A 13,583-nucleotide genomic window follows, 5' to 3' on the forward strand; every position below is an offset into this window, starting at 1 on the left:
CGCAGACAGAAGAGGCGCTCAATGAGACGGGGAGCCCAGCGTTGAGAGAGGCTGAGCAGATGCGACGTTCCTGAGTCCGCATCACTTGTACTCCTCTCAGGTCCCTGTGAGCCAGGCACCAGTCACTAGGAGGGCTGCATTTCGGGACCAAACAATGACGCACGCTTGCAAAATACCAGCCATGAAAGTAGACACCAGGCATTCTGGTACTCAGGCCAGCCTCTATCACAATGATTTTTACTCAGTAAGTCCTCAACATATATGAAAAGAATATACTTAGAAGTGGGGAAAAAAAGTATTTTTTTTTCTAGGAAGTTCACATGTACTTTTATAGTGCCAAATTTCTGGATGAGAGGCAAAACAAATCATTCCATTATCTAGCTCTTAGTATCTCCAACACCTCCATGTAGGTCCATAGTGTGGCTCTTGCGTATTTTTAATCATTGCTATAACTGAGTTTAGAGACATTTATGTTAGGCCTTTTGAGGCAAAAGTGAATGAAGACCGTTATGTAGTCAGACCATGAGGCATTTGCTTTAAAGGGAAGACAGTTTCTTGCTCATATTCAGTACTTGTTAATACTTTATTTGTGACCCAAAGAAGGCTAAAAGGTCTTTTGTTTTGTTTTCTTTTTTTAATTGTAGTAAAATATACACAATATCAAATTTACCATTTTGACATTTCTCCCGGCTCTCGTCAGTGGCATTAAGGATGTTCACATTGCCGCACGACCATCAGCATCATCTATGTTCAGAAATTTTTTGTCTTCCCAAAAGGAAACTCTGTGTCCATTAGCAATAACTCCTCATTCTCCCCTCTCCCCAGCCTCTGGAAACACGATCCGACTTTTAGTCTCCATGACTCTGACAAAGATCTTCCTGCTTACAATGTTTGAAGTTTATTAACCTCCACTTCCCCCTTCTGTCACCAGGATAACCTTGAACAGAGGCAGAGAGGAGTGACACCAGTTCTGGGGAACTGTTGGAATGTTTATGACTGGGTGTTCTTTGCATGTTGATTTCTTCATGTTTATACCCATGACTGTAGTCCCTTGCCCGTCATAGTGGAAGTTGACTGGAACAATCTGTATTAGATGAATGAATCCTAAAGGTAGGCAGGTATCTTCAGACCTGACATATTACCAGTTGAATAAATTCCATCTCATAACCTGGGAAAATATATGTTATGTTAAAGTTTCTGCAAGTAAATAAGTATTTTTAAATGTGGGGGTATTGCTAGCCATTTCATTAGGGACTGGATGAAAGATGGGTTTAGCAACTTCTTTTTTAAGAAAGTTCAGATTACTCTAGAGGCTCCAGAAAAAAATACCAAATACCTAAATAAATTGTTCTCAAAAAATATCATTTTCAGACACAATGTGCATATTTCCTTATTTGTAACCAATAATTCTTGTACTTTGTCCAGATAGATTACATTTTATTTTAGATTAGTTAGGGCTTGTTAGAAAGGGTTTGGGGCTTAGTTTTGACTATAGACAATATTCCATTATTCCCATAAAAGGGTAGAATGATTAGAATATAGTTGATTTTTTCCTACTTTATAAATTAAGTAAAAAGTGATATGTAGCCATGATGATGTTTATTAAGGCCATTATTAATGCAGGAGAAGTATAGAATTTGGAGACCTGGCATTTTCCATTTCTTACACTGAAAAACAACTTTTGTGTCCTCCTGGTACAAAAATATGCTATGCACTTATAAGTAAATAAAGATCCTTTTAGAGTCAATCTCCAGAATTATAAATGATTATTGTAATTTTTATATAATTTCTATGCTGTTTAGCTATGCATTATTTTAGGATCAACAACATCTTGAAGTGGGGGCAGGAGATCAAGAGAGAGTATAAATGTCTATAGAAACAGCACTTTTGGAAGCACCCTATGGAATTTCCAGCTAATTCTCTCAGCCATGGAGCATAATCTTTCTCCAAAGAAACAAATATTACACATATGTCCATATGTGTATGTTTGTATTTAAATCCACTGTGATCTTAAATTAAGGGTTATGAGATGATAGTTCAATAAATGCTCATCGATCAGATTATCAGATCATTTTCCATCTTGTCTTGATGGGTGGTACAGGGACCTTGAAGACAGCCTTAACCTATTTTATATTTTGTCTATGTTCACATTTTTCCTTCTTGTTCACCTCTTCAGCAAATACATATTGTGCCAGGCACCGGTCTGGGTACTGGAACAAAGCACCCAACAGATTCCCATGGCACTGAGCTTGTCATGGACAAATGTTGGAAACCTCATCACAATAGGAACATTTGTAAGTTTTAGGAAGATAAACATAACAGGGACAGAAGCCGGGAAACAGGGCAGGGCTGCAGTTTTAAGTGGGGAGGGTCAAGGAAGAGCTTGGAATCTACGGTTAAGCAAAGGCGCGGTGGCAATGGGAATGGGAAGAGGGCATCCGGCAGAGCAAGCAGCAGGCACACCATTTAGGTCAGGAAGGCAAGGAGGAAGCAGAGAAAGGGATGAGCCAAGAGTGGGAGGGACCTCAAGACCACTGGAAGGAAAGAATAGGAAGTGTTTCCAGAGGGATGACTGGTCAACCATCCAACATGCGGCAAATGGCCACCTGAGATTGAAGAGGAGTTACCCAGGGCAGACTCAGCCCAGGAGGCCCCGGAAGATGGAAAGTTACTAACAAGAAGCTAGAGATAACCAGAAGCCCCACCGGGACCAAGAGATAACCAGCTATTTCTGCTTCTGTAAACAAACTTCCCTCCACAGCCTCCTGCACTACTGTTCCCGCCTAAAGCAGCCTCCGCTCCCCCAGTTTAAACCTACCCACCAGCAGCCAGCATGGCCCTGGGAACCCCCTTGCGCAGGGTCCAGAACTTCGAGCATGAGCTCATCTGGGTCCACGGGCATAAAATAAATCCGAGTTATGCTTCTCCGAGCGTCACTTGGTCTCTCGCAGGTCTGATTTTTATTTTTTCCGCAACAAGATCGGGAATGAAAACTGACCAACAGATTTAGAGATGCGGGTCTCCCAGACAAACCTGGAAAGAGCTATTTCTGTGGAGAGATCGGGGGATGCGGTGGGGGTACTGGTTCGAGGGCACACAGGAGACAAAGGTGAAAACGTGAAATGCAGGTGGTGAGAGCCCAGTCAAATCCTCCAAGAAGTCTAATGAGGGAGAGAAACAGAGACAGGGTGTTAGCAGTAGGGACGGAAGATTTATCAGATTACCAGAATCATTTTTGAAACGAGAGGAATTTTGACAAGTTTAGAAACCGGGGAAGGGAATGATCCAGCCGTAAAATGAAAATTCAGGAAAGAGAAAATTGCAACAGTGATGACCTTGAGTAGGTGGAAAGGAACAGGAACCGGTTCATGAGCGGGCGGTTTGGCTTGAACTGGGAGCAAGAGTTCACCGCAGCAAGCGGGACGGCACAGTGCGTGAGCACAGGTGCTGGCGGTCCGGGAGCTTTGAGCAGGGGCTGGTGCGAATTCTCTTCTGACCACTATTCTTCTCAGTCCCAGATAGGAAGAAGGCATTGCAGCCTCACTGTTAACACTGCAAGTCTGTTAAACCAATAGAATAAACTAAGTAGCACTTAAATACCTGAAAGGAATCGATTAGAGGACTTCGTGCAATGTAATCTTTCTCTCTTTGATAGAAGATAACTGTTCACTGCCTGTCTTAGCATTTGTTTGTCATTTTAGCCTGAACATTCCTTCCTGCTTTTCCTAATTCGCTCTTGCTATCACTTTTCTCCTGTATATTAAATAATACGGAATATGTGAAAATACATAGCAAGCATCAACACTGATTTTCCTCTCTCTGTGAAAACTGTATGGGCGTGTTTTCTATTTCAGACCAAATCCCCTGACATATGAGTGGAACCATCATAAGACAGGGAACACCAAAGGGAGTCTTTGATGGGTTTTCTCCTCCCTTGCCGGTCACGCAGGCGTTCTCTTGCTACCAATGCATGACAGAGCCCTTCTGGGGCTTCACTGAGACTAGGTGCAAATCATCGATCTCATTCTTGCCCATAAACGATGCTGACAAGCTGGTCCAAACCTTCCTGAAACTCCTCATACCAATTATTACATAACAGTATTCTTTTTTTTTTTTTTAAAGATTTTTTTATTTATTTGACAGACAGAAATCACAAGTAGGCAGAGAAGCAGGCAGAGAGAGAGGAGGAAACAGGCTCCCCGCTGAGCAGAGAGCCCGATGCAGGGGGCTCGATTGGGATCATGACCTGAGCCGAAGGCAGAGGCTTAACCCACTGAGCCACCCAGGCGCCCCACATAATGACATTCTTAATCGGCACATTTCCTGCCTTGGTCAGGGTGTGCCATGCAGTGTATCTCTTCTTTCAGTAACATAGTTCAAGCCAATTCCAGATACACTGGAACTAACCCTCAAAACACACCCCAATCCCTTCTCATTCAGCTGTAGCCTTCTGCAGGAGTGGAGTACAGGAGTGGAGTCCAGGTTCAAGGCTCAAGAGAACACAGAGGCTTCATGCTGGTCACCAGAATCAGGGCGTGTGCAATTCTTAGGAGAGAGATTTTAAAAACCCCTGCTCACATGACGTACACTTCCAAAATCTCCTTCTAGTTATCTCGTCTCCCATCAGCATAATAGCCTACCTCCCATAAAAAAAAACCTGTCAGGACTGGTAATTTCTGGTGTCATGGAGGGCTTGTGCTAGGTCCTGTAGGGTTTTCCCCTGGCCCTTGGCTATGGTATCGTAGGCACCTGTAGCCTACGGATACTCAGATGACCCCCGTCGGGAACAAGGCAAAGACATGCTCTCAAACATGCTGTTTGCCGGTGTTCCAACTTCCCTCAAATCTGATATACATACATCAAAGATAAAGTTAACTTTGAGGTGACGTGGATTCCACAGAGAGAAGGGCCAGGCGTTTAAGACCATGAACTTGTTGAATGAATGGAATCTCATCTCCGTCTTGGACTTACTGTCTCTGTATTGTGGTTTCTTCACTTGTAAAATGTGGATAATGATATCGCCATGCTCAAAGAACTATTTCAATTATAAATGAACTAATACATGGAAGCATCTAGAACAGTTCCTGGTCTGCAGTAAGCGTTAAGGATTTGTTGTGTTGTTGTAATGTATAAAACATACTAAAGAAAGACCATTGCTGCTTCCGCCTTTTGGAATAGAATACTATTTCTAAGGCCATTAAACCGTAAGGTTTTCAATCTCACACCACTTTCTAATTTGTCTCTGCATTTGTACGATAGCCTCTATTCTTGAATCCCTATTTTTTGGAGGTCTCGCTAGAGCCTGTCCTTAACCCTACAGACTTCTATCCTGGGATAAGATGCCAGGATTACATGCCTCAACCCTTCCAGAACCACACCAACAACAACTCCAAGGGCAATAACTTGGTTGTGCCTGAATCATAACATTCGCTCACGGGAGCCCATCTGATGCAAGGATATTCCGAGTTTACTCTGAGCCTTTTACATGCTGAACCTAAGGCTATCCTAAGACCTTTGCATCTTAAAAAAAGAAACTATAGGGGAGCCTGGGTGGCTTAGTGGGTTACGTTATCTGCCTTTGGTTCAGGTCATGATCCCAGACACCTGGGATCAAGTCCCACGTCAGCTCCTTGCTCAGTGGGGAGCCTGCTTCTCCCTTAAAGAAAAAGAAACAGAAACTATAAACTAAGAAAGAGGTTTGGATATCCTACTTTGATTTGTACTATTAACTAGTCCCTGCCATCCATGGGCATGCTCTTAGCCGCCATTAATTCAAACACAGGCCCACGCACGCTGCAGCAGTAATCCACGACCCTCCCTGCGTTTCTCATAAATTGTCCTTCGGATTCCATATCCATCTGGCAACAAGCTTTGGGTTTATTATCTCCAAGTTTGAAATTGCCTCCGACCCCGCGGCCTTGAGATGCTTCCTTAGACTCTGGGTGCTCTGTGATGCTCTGTTACAGGTTTGCCACGTCAGGGCTCAGTTCCCCCGAACACAGCCGCTTCCTGCTGGGATCTCACACTGAGGGATCCAGCCCACGTCGGCTGTCGCTAGAACGTCCCTGCGCCCATGTCTGCTCCGTTCTCATACCGAGCAACCGGTTAGATGGTCAGAAATTAATACAGTAAATTACAGCATTCCAGGAGCTCTTTCCTTAGGGACCAAAAAAAAAAAAAAAAAGAGAGAGAGAGAGAGAGAGAGAGAGAGAACTACACCCATAAACAACCCTCAAGGGAAATAGAGGTAAGAAAAGGTGGGGAGGGACATGGGCACTAGCCAAGAAGAGAAATTAAATTTAAATGAATCAGAGGGTATATTTCATAGTTTATCTCTTGTTTCCTAACAGATTCCGTGACCTTCGGGAAGTTTGTTTAACTCCTCTGAGCCTGTTTCCACATCCACAGACTGAAGACAGAGGTATCAGAGGTATCAGAGGACTTTGCTGAGGACCTTGAGGGCCCGCCTGATGCCACTCCTATTAGTAGTAACTCTGCAGGTTCCCCGCTATTTCCGGGCCCTTGCTAACCAGCCATTCTCTCTTAATTTTCCACTTTAAGGACTACTGGAATTTTTTAGTTTACTTACCTTGTTCTATTCTGTAAACTAAAGACTCAGGTGATGATCTCAGGGTTGTGAGACTGAGCCCCACTCCTAGCTCAGCAGGAGTCTGTTGGAGACTCTCGCTCTCCCTCCTGCCCTGCCCCCTGCACTCTCTCTCTCTCTAAAATAAATAAATAAATGACATATTTTAAAAATTTTTTTAAAATAAAATAAAACATGATTTAAAAATAAAATACGATTTTCTTAACTATCTATAAGAACTTGTGGGGAAAAAAGGAAATCCTCCTTTAAATGAGCATTATTTTTCCCCAAAGGATTGCACCCTCATGCCCATTCTTACTTTCAGAGGTAAATTACACTGCTATTAATTTGGGGAGTTTAAAACATTATGCATTATTTTTAGTGGATTAAATCTTAATTTTTTCCTTTTCTGTTTTACTTGATGTCCTTTCCTTCTTCCACAGAAAGAAGGAATTCTCATTCTCATTAATCCCATGTAGGGCTATTGTTGGGGCCAATTCCACGTTAAAACCTGTTAAACCCTTAGGGCCTGCCTGGGCCTGCTTAGCCAGAGTGACTCCAGGTTGCCTAAGTAGCCATTTTGTTGCCTAAGTAGCCATTTTGTTGTTGCCATGTAGCCTAGGTAACCATTGTTGTTTAATAAATGCCTCAGCAGTTACTGATATCAGTTCCAGGTAACCATTGCTAAAACACACACCTAAAATAAGGCCAGACAGGTAAAAGACATCCACTCAGCCAAAGCCACATACGTAGAAGTCTGCGGTTGTGCCCTATAAAAACTAGCTGGTAAGACCAAAGGGGGTCGCTCTCTTCGGAGGCGGCCCTGGCCGGTCAGTCTGACTTCTAATGCTTGGCATAAAATCAAGCTTTACGTAACTTTCACTTTGTGTCAGTCTCGTTCCCCTGGCGGGTCGGTCTAACTTCTAATGCTTGGCATAGAAGAAGACTTTGCATAACTTTCACTTTGGCTCAGTCTTGTTCCTTTGATAACAGACCCAACACTATGATACATAAAATTGTATTTAGAGCATTTTAGTCATTGTTTAATATAGTTAAGAGCATGTTAGCTCTGTTTTTCTTGCGTCTTCATCTTGTCACTGAGCAATATCTCAGGCAAATACTCCTGGTGCAGATTAGTTATTAGTCCATTCTCTACTGAAGGACTAAATTTTTTCTGTCTTTGGCAACTACAAACATTGCAACAATAAAACTTCTTGTTCCTATGCCTTTATATGCTGATAATTTTATTTCATCGGATAGATTTCCATGAATAATATTGCTAAGTAGATAAATATATCTGCATTTTCAAGATTAACTGTCCTATTTATTTCTAAAAATCTAGTGATACTTTTAATTTCTACCCATAATTTGTGAGATTAGCCTTTTCCCTTCAGAGAAATTAGGTGTAGGGGCTCCTGCTGGTTATTCTTTTTTTTTTTTTTTTCAATCCAATAAATGACTTATTACTACTTTTCTCTGGTTGGTTGGGAATTTAAAATCTTCTCATGTAGATTTGCTATTCTGAGTTGTATGTTCAAATTATTTGGTATTTTTTCTATTATGTTATTTGTGTGTTTTCTTGGGCTTTGTAAACTTTTTTTATAAGTATAAACTTTTCATAATTGGAAATATATATTCATCATGTGTCTACTCTTATAACTATATTTTAATACTTAATGTGTCTACTCATCTGAAAAGTTGATATGGAGCTACTTCTAACAAATAAAAATAAACCCTGGTTAGGAGGGACTATAGAAAAATATAAATCATTTTTTAAATCTTGCAAAAACAAATCTACAAAACCATACTAAACAGAGGGAGGGCTTCTTCACCAAGCCTAGGAATGCAAAAATCTCTCTTTTTAGTTTCAAGTTTTTATTTAAATTCCCGTTAGTTAACATACAGTGTAATATTAGTTGTAGGTGAATAAAAAATATTAGTTTCAGGTGTAGAATTTAGTGGTACAACACCCCATGGAAAAAAAATCTATGAAAGAAAAGATAGAAATATTGGGGAATATAATAAATAAAACCACTTTTTGTAAATCAGGGCAGTAAAAGGATTTCTGGGGTGGAGTAAATGGAAGTCATTTTGAAGTCAAAATTGAACTCAGAATTTCAGAGCAGATGCACAGTTTTCTTTTCCATGTGGCTTCACAGAACTCATTTAGTAGCCTACAAGAGGAAATTAACTCCCAGTTTGATGGCACAAAGCCCAAGTTTTATCTGATAAGGTATTTTTGTCCCTATTGTCATTCCCTTTCATCTTGGAAAAGACAGTCTCCAGAGAAATGGGTAATGATGGAGCAAATCCAAGCTAAAAATGAACTGGCTTGGCTGCGTTCTCCCTCCCTCCCCATTAGCGGTCAGGGTCAATTACCATACAGCACAGAATAGGGTTGCCTTCCCTTATAAATCAGAGCACACGCCAACACAATTTAATAAAGAAAATTCCCTGTCCTCATTTATGCTGCAAATCTGGTGAGGAGAATTCTGAAAATAGCAGTCAATGCCTTAATACTTTGCATTGGAATGCCAGAAAAACACTTTCTGGTTGTCTGCAATATTTTTTTCCCTAACCTTATATTTTCTGAGTTAATCCTGAGTGGAGATCTCATAATTTGCCACTGGAAAAGGGGAACAAGGAGTTGGACAAACTTTGTCATACCAACTTTACAACCGAAGAGCTTATGAAGAGCTCCTACTTGGTTTTATTTGAATTCAAAGCTTTCTGGACAAGTGCACACACATGTCATCCTAACTCTAGAGCTTAACATAGAGGTATGTAGAACACTTTTCTGAAAATTATTCTATAAAACGTGATGAAATGTGGGTGTTCTGAGAACTCATCTTATGGACTTTATCACTATATGGCAAAAGCCCAAGCCTCCATTTCTTCATTGCATTTATTTGCTGATAGTGTTACTGATGAGGGAACGGAAGGCTGGCTGAGGACAAGCAAAAGGCTGATGCCTTGCAACCTCCCCCACCGCACCCCCACACCTGGGTGGGACATGTGTGACATTCTTTAGGAATCTCCCAACTATATTAGTAGCTTGCTAAAAAGGACAAAACGACCTTGGCAATGGCAAGGCCTCTGGTATCCGGTACCTTGTAGGCCCTCTTTCACATACGAAAGCTCCGTTGAAACCTCCCTTTCCCTCACCTTCCCCCAACCGCAGGGTACATAACCTGCCATTGCTCACAACTCAGGGCAGCAGCTCCTCCTGCCCACGGGTCCTGTCCTCCTGCTTTAATAAACCACCATTTTGCACCAAAGATGTCTCAGGAATTCTTTCTTGGTCATCGGCTCTGGACTCCACCCCACTGAACCTCACCATTGTTCTAGAACTTCATCATTACTTTGCATGTTTGTTACTCTATGGAAAACTAACTTTGGAGCAGAGCAGTCCTTGGCTCTAATCCCCAGTCTGCTATGTGGGAACTCAGGAAAAGAACTCCTCTGAGCTTCCTAATGTGTGTTTCTCCCTGAGTCAATCCTTCATGTAATGTGGGACGGAGAGGAATGACCAACTTTCCTCTCGATTCTAAGCCAAATTGCAATGTTGTGTGAATAAACTACTCTTACTGATGAAGTTCTAGAACCTAGGTGAGGTTCGGTGGGCTGAGGTCCGGAGCTGATGACCAAGAAAGATACGGGAGGCTTGATCAATGTTGTCTTCTGGCACGCCATGAACATCAAGATAGTTGGGAGATTCCTGTCTTGCAGGATGGTGATCTCTGCAAGTTAACTATTTGTTTCTTGTTTATGGTGGTCAGGGGTGCCTGAGGAATGTCACACATATTACCGAGGGGAGCGGGTGGAAAGTGGGTGCAAGGTGCCAGCTTTTGCTTTGTCCTCAGCCAGCCTCCTGCTCCCTCATCACTACGATTACCCGCACACTCCAGTGGCAAGACAGAAGTTCCGCGTAGCACTTAAAAGCTTTCTGTCCCTCACAGAGGCATGAGAACCTGCGGAGACTTAGACCCCGACAATGCTTCGTTACACAGAAAACAGAAAATGCCCGTGCTGCGAACTCAGTTGCTTTCCAAAACCACTGAGGAGTCTCCCCAGTTGTGCAGTGACTTTGTGGCAGGATCAGAAGAACAGGTCTTGTTGATAGAGTTTTAGAACATCAGTAAGGTTTGGTGGGGTGGAGTCCGGAGCCCACAACCAAGAAAGAATTCTTGAGACGCCTTTCGTGCAAAATGGTGGTTTATTAAAGAGCCCGTGGGCAGAAAGACCTCCTGCCCGGGGTTGTGAGGCGAGGCTCATTGTGTACGAGGGGGTTGGAGGCAGTAAGGAAAAAGGGAGGTTTCAGGAAAGAATTCTCATATGCTAAAGAAGTCTCACAGGATACCTGTGGCCTCACCATTGTCAAGGTTGTTGACCCCTCAAGGGAGGCATTAACATTTAGATAGTTGGGAACTTCCTGGGGGAACAGTACAGTCTGGACATGGTCTATGACCAGACAGGCCAACTAGTGCACAAGCTCTCCTTAGTTACATGGACCCGAGGTCATTTTTTCAACACTTGAGTAACAACGAAATTGTGAGGTGGTGAAATCTCTACTGATTCCATTTGCCCAGCTTTTCACAGTTCCTGTAATTAGGGGCAACTTTTTCTTTTCTTTTTTTTTTTTTTGCCAGTAAATTGCCCAGTATCCCCATACTCCAGGCTTTAGGAAATCTTCATATGGACCCTGAATTCATACTCAGTTTTAAGGATCTCTTAATAGATAAACAATTACATTTATTTAAGTTTTTTAATGCTATTAAAGTCTAAAGCAATGTTGGTCCTTATAGTTAAACTCAGAGTATAAGTGAGACATTTAAAGTTATTATATAATACACAATGATTTGTGTTAATAAGAATTACTTATTCATATTAAATTAAAATTAATAAAAGGTTTTAATATACTTGTTTACTAAAAATTAGAATGAGCAGGAGTAAAGGTAAATATTAAAGTCCTATTTACTCTCTCTATTCTCACTGGCCAGTGGTAACAATTTTTAACACTTCTGCATACTTCCAGGAAATTTTTATACACATGTGATTACTAAGATATAATATTCTATCGCCATATGTAAGTAAATGCATGAAGCATGCTAAATGCATGTTCAGGTGCTTGTCTTTTCCCCTCGGGATTTGAGCATTTTTTCTTTTAAGATTTTATATATTTATTTGACAGAGAGAGACACAGCACAAGAGGGAACACAAGCAAGGGGAGTGGGAGAGGGAGAAGCAGGCTTCCTGCCTAGCAGGGAGCGAGATGCAGGGCTCCATCCCAGGACCCTGGGATCATGCCCTGAGCCAAAGGCAGACACTTAACAACTGAGCCACCCAGGCACCCTGGATCTGAGCATTTTGCACATTCATATCTTTATCTGAATTTATATCTCTTTCTCATACCTCATTTTATTGACAGTGGCAGAGCAACAGAAATTTTCTGAGTGACTCTAAAACACTTCCCTACCACTCTGTACCAAGAGCTATAGAAACGTGAGCGAAATTAAAGCATAAGTTAATAATTCAAAAATTGTGTTCCTATCATTAAATTCACATTTCTAAACCAATAAAATGGTAGAGGGAAGTGTCAGCAAGGTAGCCGACTCGGGGATGGACACATGCTCAGCACATGGCCTTAGCAAACTTAGGACTCTCAACAGGCTATTGGCTGATCATTAGAGCTACAGACGCACTGTGACCTTGGTCCATGCTGCTGTACTAGGGATCTCCCATGGAACATCACCTTATACTTCAAATCAGAGTCACTGCTGCCTCTGCGGTTGAGGTGGGTGGTTTTAGAGCTGTGGAGGGGATCGGAAAGTAAATTGTCAACTCACAGGGTCATAGTCCATTGGTGGACCGAGGACACTTCAAGGTCGAGCAATCAATCCCCGGCAGCTTCCTCTCTGAACATCTCAGAGGTCCAAGGTCACCACGGTCCGTTTCCTTCACACTCACACTACCACATCAGAAAGGCATTAATCTACCCATTTTCTAGACAGGGAGCCTGATGTTCAAGAGAGTAAGAAACATTCCTAGGATGGTATAACTACTGACTTTATTTAGTAAGGATATAACTAATGACTTTATCTAGTAGAGACAACCCAGGCTTGTCTGTCTCCAATGTCCATGTTATTAATCTTTTTATTCTGATTCTGTGAGCTCTTAAGAGGCAATAGACATTTTTTTTTAATATGTCTGATGACTTTCTAGACCCTACCTACATAGTTTTGGGGATGATGAGATGATGAAAATAATTTTAACTGTTTCAGATGATAAGGCAATCTCCATGGCATTGAGGAGAAATTAGAATGAAAAGGTAGGATGGCAGGAATTATAACCAAATCTTTCTAAAAATAGCGATTGAGGTGGAAAGGTCATTTAACAAAATGACCAAAAAAATCAAAGAACACGTTTTATTAAATTTGTTAAAATTACATATTTACTTCTTAAATTTTGGCTTTCTTTTGTCTTTTCTTTTTTTCTTTTCTTCCCTCCTTCTTTCTTTTCTTTCTTCCTTCCTTCCTTTCTTTCTTTTTTTTTCTTTCTCTCTCCTTTCTCTCTTTCTTAGCCTTTCTTTCTTTTTTTCTTTCTTTCTTTCCCCCCCTCCCTCTCTCCATCCTTATTTCTTTCTTTCTTCCTTTGTAGGCCCCACACCTGGGGAGCCCAATGCAGTACTTGAACTCATAACCCTGAGACCAAGACCTGAGCTGAGATCAAGAGTCAGATGCTTAATGACTGAACCACCCAGGTGCTGCTGGGCTTTCATTTATGAAGTATTGACATAAATATAGAAAGATTAAATTGTAGAAATGCCTAAGTACTTATGAGTATTTCCAACTATGTATTTTTCATATCACAAGCAATCTTTGTTCTATACGTATCTTCAAACAGGTAGTAAAGTGATTATAAATAATTGAAATGTAAATGTGTTCATCGATTTCCTGAATTCTTGTGTTTCAGGAAACAAAGAGTCGAACCATTAATC

Source organism: Martes martes, assembly GCF_963455335.1.
Source record: "Martes martes genome assembly, chromosome: 6".
NCBI lineage: Eukaryota > Metazoa > Chordata > Mammalia > Carnivora > Mustelidae > Martes > Martes martes.